Genomic DNA, 16269 nt, shown 5'->3' with positions numbered 1-16269 from the left:
GTAAGACTAATCCTGCTTCTTTGTGTCACGCAAAAAGCATATGACCACCCAAATCTCTGTGCAGCTCTATTAGAATCACTTAGTCCAGAAAATGTCATTGACATTTGATTTTTTTTGAAGAATTTAAGAAAAAAAAAACAGAACAAAACTCCAAACCCCTCCAGAGGTCTCCTGATGCTTGAGTGACATAAATATTCACTAGACCATAGGAGACTGTAGTCTAGTTTGTTTAAATTCAATTATGTCATTGTCTGCACCAGAATGACAGGGGACTAATAAGATGCATGGTGTACCTGTATGAGGGAGAAAAGGAACTGGCTGGCACTGGCAGTGCTCTGCAGCATGAAATGGGGCTGTATGAGGTTGTGTACTTGGCTGATTACTTTGCCTTTACCAAGTGTAAGCCCATGTCTAAATGTCACCCGGAGAGAGTGAAAACTTAAATGCTGTCATTTTAATTTCCTTCCCACTGGGTAGTTATAAATGAGACTGTAGGCTGGTTTATTGTCTTTTTCTCAGTTCAGCTAAAACTGTGTAAACATTCATGACAATCTCTCACAGGGATAGCTCTATCCCTCTTCACTGGGGAGCAGAAATGTGGAGCAGCATCGGAGCAGGGGCAGAGACCTCACTACAGCTCCAGCTGGCTGAAAGCAGGAGCGTCTCTTCAGTGTGAAGTCAAAACTGCTTTAAAAGCAGCAAAATTATTTTCTTTCAGAACAATCCAGAAGCTTTGATCTCTCTCACAGCAGAGAAAACACAATAAATTTCACTTACAAACCAATTCTTTCTGTTTTCAATTATGAAAATGAAAGCACATCCCAAGACTTACCTGAGACCTGATTTCTGGATGTCAAAATCTGAGACAAGTCCAGTAAAAGCGCAGCTCCAATGCTTGACAGAAGTTAGTCAAGCCAAGGGTGGACTTGGGATTTCAGAGGCTTGGCCTCTGCCCATGCAGTGCCGTGCCTGGGCACCGCAGGGGTGCCCAGGTCAGAGGGGGCAGCCAGTGCAGTCCTGCCCTGGGTTCACAGAGCTGCAGCCTCCAGAGCACCAGGTCCTGGGCTGGGGGGCCAGGCAGGGTGTGGCAGCCACCAAGGGTCTGAGAGAACAAGCTCAGTTTTGACAAACCTGTGCTTTATATTTCAGATACTGTTCCATTGAACAACTCCCATCTCTGGCCCTTCCCACTCCAACATGCAGGCAGGCACTAAGTAATCACTTACAATACCAGCAGTGACAATGGGACCTCCAAAATAAACAATCTGAGTGTAGCAGTGGGCAATTCCCAGCCCAGAGCCTGCTGGCCATCGGCTGCCTTTCCAGGAGACCACAGTGATCACTGGCAGCTGCATGGTTTAAAAATTACATTTGCCCTGTTCCTGTCAATATCTCCTTAACTGCTAGAAACTAGTGTTTGGGTGCCTGGATACTTTTCTCTTGAACAGGTTTGCCCTTTTAAACAATTTATATCTATTTGCTTCAGAGAGAAAACAAACAGCAAATTATAATGCTGGATAATGTTTGCTAATTACCCACACCAGTGAAATACAGATTTGAATGGTGCTGGCTTCCAAACCAGTACATAAACCAGCAGCTAACTTATTTATTAGCTCTGAAAAGGAGCTGAGGATCAAAACACAATGATTATTCTCTTCATTCCCCAGGGCTGGCTGCTGTGCAGGTGCTGAAAAATATTAAACACACGCCTGAACTAGAAATGGGGATGGGATTGTGGAGGAGTGGCCTCAAACTCAGCCTGAACAGCCTAAATTTAGCCCCAAAGGTTTACACCAACAGTTTTTCAACCTCACTGCAAACCATAGCAGCTGCCTCCAATCTATCCTGCAGGAAATGATGGGGCAGAATTATTCCAGCACAACCTCCTGGACCTGGTGCTGATGATAAGAGCAGGGACACAGAGTCCATTCTCCTATTTGGCTTCTGTTTGTCACAGAAAGTTACAAATACTTTAGATTGTCTTGCAAGGAAAACCTGAATGACATGTGACATTCCAGCTAAAAATCAGTGTGATTTTTGGTTCAAGAAGTGGGGAGAAGACAGGCAAAAAAAGAGTCAGATGAGGAACATGAGTCCTGACAAAACAGTGTGGCCTTGGAAGGCTGGGGCAACAACCCTGCCCAGCCCAACAGAGCAATCCCGAGATATTCCTGCAGTGATTCTGCTGCTGGGAGAGGAAGATAAAACATTGCTGCTGGCTTAAACTGGCTGTGAGGCTCCTGTCCTGGTGTGCATCCACAGGGTGAAGGAGGGGCAACCCCTGCTCCCCCCTGCAATCAACCACCTACATCATCATCTACCTCAAAATGAACCAGGATGGCAGAGGTGGCCATAATGCCTTACATTTAAAGCAGAGAACAGGCAAAATAAAACAAGAACAATGATTTTTTTACTTGATTCTGAATTAAGAACAGAATAGTTCTTTGATTATTACTCGTGCTAGGGTTTCTATTTAAATTATTTCCCACAGCTCTGTTATGGGCAAGAGGCAGGAGAGAGAAGGAAAAAGAATAATAATAACAAAAAAAGCCAGCACAGGCAGTCCTAGTCATTTCAAAGCACTAAGTAATCAGATGGCCATCTTTCTGAACAGGTGTGATCAGTGAAAGGAAATCAAATGTCTTTACTTTTCCTTTTTAAATTGTAGGACATATAATTGTATCCTTTGTTGTATACAGGTGCTCCATCCCCCCTGCTTTAAATCACATACTTATGCTTCTTTCCAAAAAGCTAAAGGGACCAACCCTTAAAATAAAAATCTGGAGAGTCAGAGTGATTAATACACAAGGTTCCACAGGCTTTGGCATGGAACATTTGCATTACAAAAAGCTATAAAAAATAAATATTTAGTTTTCTCTGAAGTATCAGAGCATCTTTATTGCAAACCTTTTTTTCAGGAGTCTTTCTGTAAGTTACACATCACCTTTACCACTTTCTCCCCTTGTTAGTCTCTGGGTTGAACTAGAGGCTCAGTCAGAGAGATTTTAGTAGGAGTGAGAGAGCAGGAAGATGCCCATGCAACATCAAGAGGAAGTTTGATGCTGTATGTAAATAATGAGCTTTCTTCTCTTTTAGACTGCAGTAAAGAGAATATTACAGAATTTCTGTTCCCATTTTGAATGGGTAAATGTAAGCACTATTGACTCACATCCATCCCTGCACAGGGGAGAGCACAGCCTGTGCCCACATGATATGGATAACATTTAAATCACGCAGAAGCCACAAACAGCCCTATGTGAGTTGCAATTTTGTTCAACCTTTGATTTTTTAGATTTTGGAGAATGTTTCTGATTATAATCAGGCAATGTGACTGACAGCATTGCCTTGCATTGCCTTCTGAGGGAAACAGGCTGGGTAGGGGGCACGATGCTGGACTGGGGATGTGGTCTGTGACTTCTCCAGTGGGTTAATTCAGGGGCTGCAGCCCTTTGCCTGAGCTGTAAATACGTGTCCCCAGCTCCCTGAATGACAGGAACTTGGTAGATAAATGATGTCTGAGGAGACAGATGCTCCTGCAGACATACCCACACAAATGAGGAGTGACACAAAACCTTGCTCTCTATGGCCCTAGCACTCCCAAGCAGGTCTGATGGAGACTGCACAAGACCTGCAGAAATATTTAGTCTCCGCTTTTTGTTCCCCCTTTTGTTAAAGTACAAATTAAACACCAAACCACGCTTTGATGTTGAGTGTTCCGTTTGTTTAATGATCTGTGAGTTTGTTCAATCCCCCCATTTGCTGCTTGTTAACCAAGAGCAGCACTACTATTTACTTTTACAGCTGCCAACCAAACTGGCCTTAATAACTAGCTGCTGTGGGGCTGTCTCCCTCCCTGCCTCCCTCCCTCCCATTAGAGGCTGTTCCTTATCAAGAACACACTTTCATCAGCTTGGCTAAAAATAATGAACAGAGTTCACAGCCTGTTTTCTAAAAGGAGACATGGTTTTAGAATATATAGAATTTCCATCTGTCTGCTTTCACCTTCCTTACTTTGTACGTCCTTCACATGTTTCCTGCCAGCCTCTGGTGGCTGAAGAACACGTGTTGCACCATGGATGGGAAGGACATGGAGCCCAGTCTATTCCTTAAATGACACAGCCTGGTCAGAATTGATTCTGCTGATGTGCCCACTTGCCAAAGCCAGGCCCCACAGCTGAGTGCTCAGTCTGAAGTACTCCCACACTGACCCCCACACATCCAGCCAGACTCTGGATGAATGTTAATTAAATTTCACCACCACAAAATCCAGGGGTGAGGTATGTTTTCATCATCTGACTACTTTCTGATATTAACCTTAATATGAATGTTCTTCATTGCAAGAAAAGGTGAAAAAAGACTTGAAGTCTTTCAATGTTACCCATGTTACCCTGGCTTTCAATGTTACCAACTTTTTTTGTGTTATCAGAATGATTTAAAGAAACCTAAAGAAACACACAAGGTCCCAGCTGTGCCAGCAGGTGCTATAAACACTACACAAAAGATATATTTTAAGAGCTATTGGGAGGTTTGCCATGTTCTAATCAAACTGGTTCTTTATTCCTTTAGAAAACTTCAGGTTCCCCCTATCCTCAAATTACCAAGTTGCTGCAGCAGCCTGCAGAGGCTTTTAAAATAAAATTGTACATTTGGATGGAGAAGGAGGAGATAGAGGGGGGAACTGTTTCCATGGGATAGCTTGGCCTTAAAAACTTATTGAATGTTTTGGTTAGGTCAGAACATAGTTCTTTTGTTATAAAAAGCAAGGATGAAATCCTGGTTTTGTCAAGGTCGGTGAGCAGTTTGCCACTAGGATTCAGAGGGGCAGGCACTCAGTCAGTCCCTAGGTCTTTTCAAAGAAATTTCTACATGAACTTTGATTGCAGAAAGAAAAACAAAAGGACAGGTGTTCTGGTGTCCACCCCCACCCCGAGGCTGTAAGACATTCCCAAGCAGTGGGAAGAAGCCTGCCCCATGCCTACAGTCTCAGCATCAATAAGAGGACAGGTTTCAGAGCTCTGCTCCCATTCACAGCCTCCTTACACTGGCTTCTAGCTTGAAATGGTGCCACTAAATGATTTGGGCTTTCCCAAACTGCTGGACTTAGTAAAGTGAGCTGGAAGGCCTCCCTGACAACCCTGGCACACCACTGGCTGTGCCCCATCCCTGTCCCTGCCCATCAGTTTTTGCTGAAGAGAACTTTCAGCACTGCTCACAAACACCATTACTGTAGCTCAACCTCCTTTATTTTTTTGGCTCCCTCTCCCAGGAAAGTCTTACTTGTAACACTCAAGTGTATTGCTTACCAAACCAAAAAAAGCAATACTGTTTCAAATGTTGCTCGATGTTCTGCCATGTGATCCAACGGGGCCTCCTGAAATCTGAGAGCTACAGAATCAGCGAATGGGTCAAGTTGGAAGGGACCACAGTGGGTCACCTGGTCCCACCTCCCTGCTCAAGCAGGGCCAACTATTAGAACACCTTCTCCAAAGATCTAACTTCCAGCTGCCTGCAGCCATAATCCTGTCACTGCACTTTCGATAACACAGCTGCCACCACAGCTCACTGAACTCATGGCTGCAGGAATAGCAGCTCTGTGCTGGATTAAACTTTAGAGGTAACCCTTTGAGCATGAAAGCCCGTGAGGGACTGATCATGCCCGCTCAGAATCCTGTTTATTTTCAGGCTATTACACTTGGACACACTCTGTTCTGAGCTCAGGACCTGGTGTCTTTCACAAAGGCACCACAACTCAGAGGTAAGCCTCCCTCAGAGATGCAGAAAACACAGCATCCCTCAGCAGATTGTCCCAGCCACTCACTCAAAAAACCCATTTCTACTGGATTTTATGTGAATTTAGCTTCCAGCCATTACTTTTGTTCTGCTCTCCTTTGCAGGATCAGAAGTATCATCAGCTCATGGTTTTCTCCCTTGTTTCATCATACAGTGTAATAAAGTCTGTTCTCACTGTTCTCTCTGACAAGGTAGATGATGGCTTCATTTAATCCCATCACATTTCAGTCTCATGTACCAATGACTCTTTTCCTAATCCACTGGCACCTTTATATGGTTATAACTACAGCCACATAGGAAATGGTCCTGGGAAAATTACCACAGGAAAGATCAACCTCTCTCCTTCCCTGCTGAACCATACTAGTCCAAAACTGGAAATAAAATGATTCCACACATAACTCAAAAGTGGACTTCCCTCTGAATTTCACTTGAAATTGTTAAGCATTCAGGTATTTTGTACTTGTTTTGTCTAGAAAAAAAAAGGACAGGGTGTCTTTTCACCCAGATGAATATTCACTTTGTAGATTACTTGAGTTCAAAATGAGACTTAAAATAGTTCTCAGCTGTATAACCTATATAAAATTCTCCCATCTTATGCTCTAGGAAGGGAAATATCCTGCTAGAGCAGTTTTACAATTTTATTCAAAGGACTCTAAAATACATTTTTCAGCTTTCCAGAAGTACTTTTTGCTGCTGCTGCTTTCCAAGACTCAATGCAATTACTTGTTAATAAAAACATGGTTTAATATGCTGGCAGAAAAATTGATACCACTTCCATTCTCTGCCTTAAAACAAATGAAACGTAGGAAGGAATTGAGCTGTCTCATTTCTGAAATGGGAAGCAGATATTTTTTAAAGTTCAGATCATTACCAAGTGTAATATTCACATAACAAGTTTAACTGACCTTGTGCTATTGCTTCTCTGGAGCTAACTTTGTAGGAAATGTATTACAAAACCTGAAAAGAGGAATACTGTTTCAAAATCTTCTGCCCTGCTCACCAATCAAAGTGAAAAATATCTCTAGTTGGTCATCATGGAACCAATTATTGCGGCAACAGTTAATCTGTGCCCACTGCACTGAGGCTGTGGAATCAGGAACCTTGAGCCACAGGAGCTGACTCCAGCCATCGTGTTTAACCCCTGCACGCCCTGAACCAACTGCACTGTCCCTGTCCCACAGCAGGGATGCTGAGGGTGTGCTCCAGCTTTGTGCACACCTTCTCATCTGTACTCCATGGGATCGAGCAGCCTTCAAATCAGCAAAAGGTCACTCATCCCCTGTGGCTGCCAGGGGACAAACTTCCAGGGAAGCAGAGCTCAGCACTCTTCTCTTCCCACCTTCTTAGTCCCCAGTGCAGCAGGCCTTCAACAAAAAACAACAAACAAACAACAGCAAACCTTCAACAAAACCCAGTCCAGGCTGATCTGAAGCTGTTCAGTGCAGCCATTTAACTGCAGTTATTCCTTATGTCATTAAGCTGAGAAAAAAAACTGTTTTACTTTGATGCAGCACCTTGGAATAGGGAGAACTGAGTTCAGCTCCTGCTTCTGGGAAAAGGAGGACACATGCACCAAGAAGTTCCCCAGATGCCTCCTGATTTGTGTCCTGCAGGGAGGAGAGGTGAGGCTCTCCCCAGTTACGGTAGCACTGACACAGGGAAGGAAAGAGAATGACTTTCCTAGCCTAGTGCTTGAGACTCAGGGCAGTGCTATGGGATAGGGCCAGTCCATTTCAATGTTTGAGTTCTTCTACTGAGTGCAACAGTACCTACAAGTGACTGAAAATACAACCAGGCCAGAACACCTTATGGTTTGGTCTCTGTTCATGTGAAAGAGCTGTTCAGATTCAGAAAGGAGCTGACCTTGGATCTCCTGCTGAGGGGAGTGCCTGGATAAGAAGCCATCTGAAACACCATTTCTGGGCCTGATCACCCCACCTGGGGAACAACCTGTTCCACCTGAGACAGATGTGGAGAAGGGCTCTTGGCATCCCATGGGCTGGGGAGAGGTGAGCTGATAGTGTGTGAATAAAGCTCCTGCAGCCTTGCAAAGCCACAACCCAGCTTGCTGCCAGTAAATGCAAAGAGGCACTGGGAAAGAGGAAGGCAAACCCAAAGGAAGGAGAAGAATCTGTGCTGCAGGACAACGCTGACAGAACAAATAAGTGTGAATAAACCATGGATTTGTCTTTGAACCACCTCCTCTGACATCACAGAGGGAAGAGAATGTGGTGACAGCTTTGCCACTAGGGATCTATTCAGTTCTAAGATGAGGCCAGGTAAGTTTCTGGATGGGGTTGGAGGGGATGATGGCAGTAGGAGAGGGCTGGACACAATGACCCAGAAGGTGCTCTGTAGATGCCCATTTCTGGGTGCAGCACCACTGGACAGACCTGAGAGGTGTAAGCTCTGGGATAGGAGTTTGCTGCCCTACAGAGAGCTGGCTGACATTAGACTTGGACCTGGATTTAAAGAAAACCTTTCAATCTAATACCTGCAGAGCAATACCTATGCACAGATTTTTAAAAGGAAAGAATTAATTTGAAATTTGGATCCCTTTTCAAGGCCTATAGAGAACTGTGTAATAAAGAAATCAGAATCCTTGTGTTTTCTCTTCATCAATTTCCCTAAAAATAGGGACAGAAATTATTCTTGTTTCTGTCTTCACAGAGTTGCCAACCCTGTGGGACAATGACTACTTCCTACTCAATCTATATAGTGGGACTCTGACCTCTCATGGGTCTGGTATCTCCCCCTGTTATTTCAGTATAAAACACATACATGCATAGATATTTAACTATATATGCCCTAATAACTATTTCCTTTTCACAGGTACTCCTCTCATAGGGACAGAACACTTCCAAAACAATTAAAAAGAAAATTCAGATAAATTGCCATAGAGGAAATTAAAAGAATTTTCCTCAGCAAAGGCCAGTCCCCTCGTTCAGGTGCACCTCTGTGCAGTGGAAGGTTTGAAGAGATGTCAGTGCACAGCCCTGCATGAACACCAGCTGCTGAACAGGCTTCCAGCTCACCCTCCTGCCACATTAGCCTTCAGTTAATGTCAGGAAGTGGTTTTATTTCAAGAAGTGGTCTTTAATTCAAGAGAATTCTGGCCACTGCAGCTAAAATGTTTTGTCTCATCAATATTTATTTTTTCCTCACAGTGAGCTCTGCCAGGTTTGATTTTTTTTTTTTTTTTTTTTTTTTTTTTTTTTTTTGCTTTACCTTGTAAGATCTCAATTAGGAATGTGCAGAGCTTAAAGTAGGAATTGGAAAAACCTCTTAATATTAAGCATTTCCAGGAAATAATTTATAAAATCCTGCAGTGCTCCACATGGATGGTTCAGAAGAGAAGTAATCAACCAACTCTGTAAATGTCAAGGGGAAGATTAGCCTTTACTTCTGATGAACCCAATTCAGCAGCCACATTAAAAGGTGCCTTTGCATATGGAACTAAAAGGACTATTTCCTGCTTTAACAAAGTCTTTGACTTTCCTGTAGCTGCAAGTTTATCTCCCTTGCAGAACCAAACACACCTTGATCTAAGAAGTTGAAACACCTTTGAAGACCATTTAACCCCTTGCCGAAGTTGAGAGAAGAGTGTTTAGGCTGAGTATTTCAGATAAGCAATTGCAGAAAGAGGATTTTTACTTTGATTTTTGTTTGGATTACAAGATTAGTCCAACTTTGAAAAGCCATCCAGAAGGAGTCTGACTCTGCGTGTCACTTACCTTGGTGAGGATATTTCTTGCTATTGATATCGCTATTGATATATTCTTGATATTTCAGGAATGTGAAAGGCTAAAGCAAAGCTTGGTTACCTTGGATGTTCCACACAAGTACAAACAATAAGCAAATACAGACAATCAGAATGATACATTTCTTGCCACTTTTGGTCAAAAGTCTCCCTAAGACCTTTACACCACCCTGTTGGGCAAAGGTTTGAGGAGCAGAAGTCCCCCAAAGGCTCCCCTGGAGCAGTGGGCACTGAAGTACTGCCCTGGGTCAAGAGCACAGTCTGGCACAGCAGGACAGGAGCCAGGCAAGACCCCCTGTGCTCCTGGAGACAGCAGCCTGCAGAGTTGGCTTTGTGGCCACACAAGGCAGCTTCAAAGGCAGAACACAGCAAGAAGCAGTGCAGGCTGAGGCTGGCTACCCTGGCATGCACCATGTGCACTGTTGAAAACAAAAAATCTCCTTTGTAGGCTGAAATGCTTGATTTACCACTTCCTTCAGAGATGGATTTTATGCACAGAGCAAGATTTTAAAAATATTAGAGAATTTCTTGAGAAAATATTAATCTGTTTGATTATAATTACACCTTACCTGGTGTCAGTGGGCTGATCTGCAAAGATGAGCTTGGAGCTGCAGGCATCAACAGAGCAGCAGGGCAGTGCCCTCCCCAGCCTGGCACAGTCCTGGGGTGCCCAAGCAGAGTGGGCTGGGTGCTGGTAACAAGGGTCATCCAGGGGTCCCATGGGCATCAGACAAGTCCGTAGTGATGAGGGAGGTCCAAAGTCACCTACAGCACATCAGGGCTGATCTTGCAGACAAGAAGCCACATCCAGGGCAGGCGAAGAGGATGTAGAGCCTGGTGACCAGCCAGTGTGCAGTGTGACAGCAGGGCTGGGAAGGCCATCAGCTGCTTTCTCTCAAGATGGCGAGTATGCCAGTGATTGCCTTATTCCAACATTCTAGTGGCATCCATGGTGGAAATTAACTCAACTGTAGCAGAAAGGATTGGGCGACCTGAGGAAAAAAAAACCAATTGTATAAGATTAAAATGGTTTTGCTTCTTTTTAAAAATAAATTATGTTTAAAAATGCCAGGAAATTAATATTACAGCATCTTTTTTTTTTTTTTCAAGCATGATGACACAGTGTCTGTGGCATTTACAGGAAGCAGAGACACAAGAAACAAGTTTCTGTTTCCTGTTCAGATATAAAACCAAAGGAAACGAAAAATTAAATTATGAGATTTATAAACTACTTGAGAGATACCTCCATGGTAAACTCTTGAAAATCTTCTGTAGCACAGATATTTCAACACACTCAAATAGTACTGAGCTCTTTATTTGCCCTATAAACAGTGAGACAGTAATTTCACAATCTGTCAAATGTAGAGGCAAGCAAAACCAAACTGCTTGTTGAACCAATAGAGAAATGGACTGTGAACATCACTGATTTTTGGCCTCTTTATTCTGTCCTCAAGTGATTCAACACTGTCAGACTTTAATATGTGATCACTTATTGTGAAGCTTTTTTAAAGTAAAACATAAGAAAAGATATATTCTTCTATCTGTGGGATAGCAGAAACCTGTGCAGGATACTTGGGAAGACTAAAACTGCGGTTTGTGGAAGTTAAGGAGCACATTAACTGGGCTCCACACACACAAAACCCTTACAGGCATCTCTAACTCCAGGGACAGGGAAGAACATGCCAGAAGTAAGCTTGGAAGCACATTCATGTGCATCTACAGCAGATCTACTGACACCAATTGCTACTTCATTTTTAAGGCATTTCTGAACTGTTCCAGTCTCTGGTTTGATAAATGTCTCTCCCTCCAGATCCTCCACCAGTATTGACCCCTGGGTGGGAAGATTGTTTCTTTGAGCAAATTAAACGTGGTGCAGGTTAAGACATCATCAGTTTTCCCAAGAACTGCTTAACCTTTCTATTTACAGCCATTACTGTGTTTGGAACTAGCAGTGTGAGCCCTGAAAAGTGAAGGCTGCTTTCTCCTGGCATCAAGGCTCCCCCGAAAAGCTTCATTCCTTTCCTAGCATTAGGTACCATTTGCTCACAAGATGGAGGCTTATCAAAGAAGGGGTTAACTTCCCAGAACTATTTTTTGCTTAAAGCAAGTCAGTCAGATGTAGAACTAACCGCTGACAGATTCTGAGTAGATTCACAATGCATGAAATTTAAATAGAGAAATTTTTCTTAAAAAAAATCCCCTTGAGTCAGGAGAGGTCGTTGTCAGAAACCATAACTAATGCAGCAAAATGGGAGAGCGTCAGAGGGAGTGAATGGTCCTTGGCAGCTGTTTAATGGTGCTCCTCTGCTGCAGCACTCAAGGCTGACCAGCACTGATTTTGCTACTGATGTATCAGTCCCTCTGCTGTGTCGTGACTCAGCCGCTGAGCCCCCTTAGCCTGAGGCACAGCTAATTGTGATTCACTCACCGGCTCCCCGAAAACAGGCTGAACAGTTAAATGTTGTGAAAACATTCAGCCTTAGCATGGAAGATCCTTTGAGGTGAAGTTGCTCCTTTGTTGCCCCTCTCTTTCCCCCTTTCAAAATGACAGCCACTGAGAAACAGAAGGCTAAGTGTCCTTTGGGACACCCAAATTTAAACATGGTTAAATTAACTCTGGAGAGCAGCATTTCTTTTCTCTGGACTCTGCCTTTTAATTTATATCTTTATAACCCATTCTGAATGCTTCTAGCCTGAGTGGTTTCTCAGCCAAAATCTGACGAGCAGGAGCTGATGATTTATTCTACCCATGCTGGGTCACCTGCAAGATGTGCAAGTGTTTTCCTGCTCAAGGCTTGCTCTGTTGGAATAGTTTCTGCCCTGGGTTGTAACCACATTTCTTGGAATTTTTTTTTTTTTTTAATTCATCAGGAGGATGGCTGAACGATGAGTTCTCTGTCCCTGCCCTACTCCTGGCCATCAGGTCACAGACTCCCTTCCCAGCTTGCAACAAACAGGCCCCAGTCCCAGAGGGGAAAGGACCTGTTTGAAACAGTGGCAGGAGAGGGAATAGGTGTTTTCCATCACTTTTGTCCTCTACTGCAAATTTCAGAGCTGATCAACAGGCCAATACCCCACCAAGGTGAAGGAGCTTTTAGGCTGCCTGGGGTTTGGCTGGTTTTCAGTGGCAGGAGCCTGTGCAGGTGGATCCATAGCAGGGGCATGGCCCACTTCTGCTGGACATTGTCATATCCCCACCACTGCTGTGCTGGAGGGGAGGAAGGTTTTGGTGGTGTCAGTCACTTCCAGCTCTCTGTTTGAGCTTCCCCATGTGTATCCTGGGCCTCGAGCCCACTAATAATCAGTTTGACACCTCTCTGGATCTCTCCCTCTGTCTGGTGACCTTTACCAGCAGTTGCCTCGCCAACCTTCATGCAACAAGAAAGCTTCACCCATCTTATCTCATGAACTGACCTCCAGAGGCACTGATCAGAGCAGCTGCAGCAGGAGCCCTGATCTTGAACAGAGAAAGGGCTCTGAGTGGCACCAAACAGAATTCCAAGCCAAGGCCAGGCTGCAGCCTCCTCTGCTCCCTCACAGCCACCAGAAACGCTCAGCTCAGCTGTGATCCTCCTGTGAAGGACCCGGAGTGGAGACTGTCCCAGCCTCCCACTTCAGCAAGGGTTTAATGCTCCCAGGACAGTGCAGACTTGCTCCATCCTCTACAGATATTAACAACCACAATAGGTAATCCTAATTGCCAAAGGATTTAGACTGTCAGCACTTTGGGGATTTAGAAGGCACTGGGTGCCAAATTCTTCAGGCTGCCTCAAGAACACGGTCAGTGTTCAAGTCATGTGCCTCTCAGAGCACAGCTCAGACCGTGGCAATTCCCAGAGCACACTGGCTTTTTGCAGGGCTGCCTCCCTTCAGCCCTGTTCCCTGCTCCTGCTCCCACAGATAAACCCAGCCTGGAATACAGGGCATGTTGGCAACAAGAGGTGTTTAGGGCAGCAAGCTGACTTGCTTAGTAAAAAACACAACTGAAGCTCAACTGAAGCCTTAAAGGCCTGCCAGAAAACTGCCATTTTTTCCCCCATCTAATTTTTAAGAGGGAATTCCCATTAGCTACCAAAGTTTCTTTATAGCACATAGAACCTGAAGAAAAGGGGTGTTTGTGAGTTAGCACCTGGTATAAACAAAAATGAATTCAGCAAAAGCGGGCACTGAATCTGCCACCATGGGCAGAATGGAGGGAATGCAACAGAGTAAGACAACAGAAAGAGAACATAATAAGAAATGCAGATGATAAGTTTAAGTTTGATGCAATGAAAAAGGAGGAGGCATGAGATAAATCCACTGAAAGGAGGTGGTGGGATGATGAGATATCTTTGGTAGCTGCTGAAAGATGCAAACAGAGGAGAGAGAGTCGGGACAAGCAGGAACCCTAGCTTTCAGCAACTGCTACAGAAGAAGGAAAGACATCAATAGAGAAAAAGGAGATGCAGCTGCCCTGGCATCATATTTCCTTCTCACGCTGGAAGAGCAGCCTTCCTATTTATTAAGCAAACTTATATTCATAAAAATATCATAAGCCTTTCCATTTTTATTTTGCCATTTATATTTTCAAGTCATGATATCAAAGGTTTTTTTCAAAGGCAATGAAGAAAATTATTAAAGGAATATTTAAGGACGGTGAATTAACAACAGAAGACATTTAAAAAAGCTGGCTATGGAAAACAGTCAAAGAGGAATCAGAACGGCCTTTCAGCTGAGTTTAGATTATAGCAAGCAATTTCTTATAGCTCCTTTATGCTCAACAGACTCAAAGTCTGTGAATCATGCACTTGCCAGCTCAGATCTGGGCTTTGCTCTGCAAAAGAGAACACCCATTGCCAGCACTGCTTTCACAGGGAGCCTGGCTGTTCACCATCTTACAGCAATCTGAGAACAGAATCACTCCCTGCATACTGGTATATCTCAGCTTTTATCACCACTACAAAAGCCTAGGAGTTTAACCACTCTTTATCAGCAAACACCAGTGTTTGAGACCAACAGCTGTACCTTAACCAACAGGCTTGGTCACACTCATTTTTTGGTACCTTAATTCACAACTTTCCCACTAAATCCCACGGGATGAAGGTGTGTATCAGGGCTACTCTGCTCATGACACAGGGCAGCATGAGCAGCTGCTCAGGCTCTGCAGCTCCTTTAAAGTGCTGGTTTCTCAGGAGTTACACATACAAGATATGAAAAAGCAGCGATTTAACATGTCCAAAAAGTTCTGCCAGAATTCAGGTTGAACATCTTTAAGTATCTGAATACACTAAAAACCTGCTATAAAAGCCTTGTAATTCAGGGACAATGTACCATGAACACGGTGGGTTTTCATGCAAATCCTTAAAACATTACATCTCAGTTTCTGCATCATTACAGACAGCTTAAAAAGGTTTTACAGAAATATATTTCAATTTTGAAGTGCTAGTAGTCAACTATTCAAAGAGTGATGAGATAGGAGAACTCTTGGCTGCTTTAGTATCATTTAGGGATGACATAAATGACACTGAATCATAGAGGGTTTCTTTGGGAAGTTAAAGAGTTGGCATTAGCAGGTTGAGGCAGAAATAATCTCTGTGGTAAGCATGGGCTTTACCAACATTTACTTTATTTCTTCAGAAAGGAAGTTGTTGCTATTTCAGATTAGTCAAATCTATTTGCATTAAATGCAAAAAATTAGATTTTTGAGTGGGAAAAACCCACATGGAAAATGGGAATACTGTTTTTTAAAGTATCAGATACATACAAATGAAAGGGGTAATGCCAGCTCTGAAGGGCCCATGGAATAAAGAAGGCATTACTGAATGAGACCAAAGGTGTCCCCCATCCCAGTACCCTGGGAAAACCCTCTTTTTTCATATAATCAACCAGTGGCCTGAGTGCTAATGAAGTATGTTATGACTGGGGGGATTCATGATATTTTATTCCCCCCGACACTGTCACTACAACACTTCTCCACCATTGCTGGTCTAGAATATGCCTGGTCCACCACTTGCATTTCATTCACGGCTTCTGGAAAAAAATCTGATGCAGAACTTCGGTCAGCAGAGTTATGAATATACAAAGGTAGATGGCAAGATTGAAAGCCAGTCTGAATTTATCAAAGTGGAAGGTGAAACAAAAAGACTTCCCAACAAAATGCCACTGACATTTATATTAAAGGGAGGAACAAAGCCCAGATCTGACATTTAAATATAATGCCACCTGTGTGCCACCTAAACAGCATTTTTTACAGGCAGTGGAACAGCTTCAAGGCAACTCCTGTTGTCCATTTGTTAACTGTGCAGCCTTTCATCATAAAGGATTTACTTTTTTTGCCTTTTCACATTCTTTAAAAGAGATATTGAACAGTGACTATGCAAAAGGCAAGGCAGTAAGAATTAAGTGAGTTGAAGAGATCCCAGCACAGGTAGCAGAGCATCACATTAAATTCCTTTGGTGCGTATTTTAATAACATTTACCATGATGAACTCTTAAGTCATTACAGAGTATAAAATATGCAGTGCTGTGCTTTGCCATTTAACATATAATTTATCTCCTCATTGCTGTGATGAAGACATTATTACTTCTTTTAAAATAACTTCTTATCAGGCAGGTTCAGCTACATACCATTGGTTTTATTTCAAAACTCTGCACAACAGTCATAATCAGCAACTGATGCCCCATTTTTTTCTTCATTATTAGGAAAAAACCCCAGGCCACTTGTCAGAGTCATTAATCAA

This window comes from Corvus hawaiiensis, chromosome 10 (assembly GCF_020740725.1).
Source record: "Corvus hawaiiensis isolate bCorHaw1 chromosome 10, bCorHaw1.pri.cur, whole genome shotgun sequence".
NCBI lineage: Eukaryota > Metazoa > Chordata > Aves > Passeriformes > Corvidae > Corvus > Corvus hawaiiensis.
The sequence above is the reverse complement of the archived record's forward strand: the minus strand, read 5'-3'. Positions refer to the sequence as shown.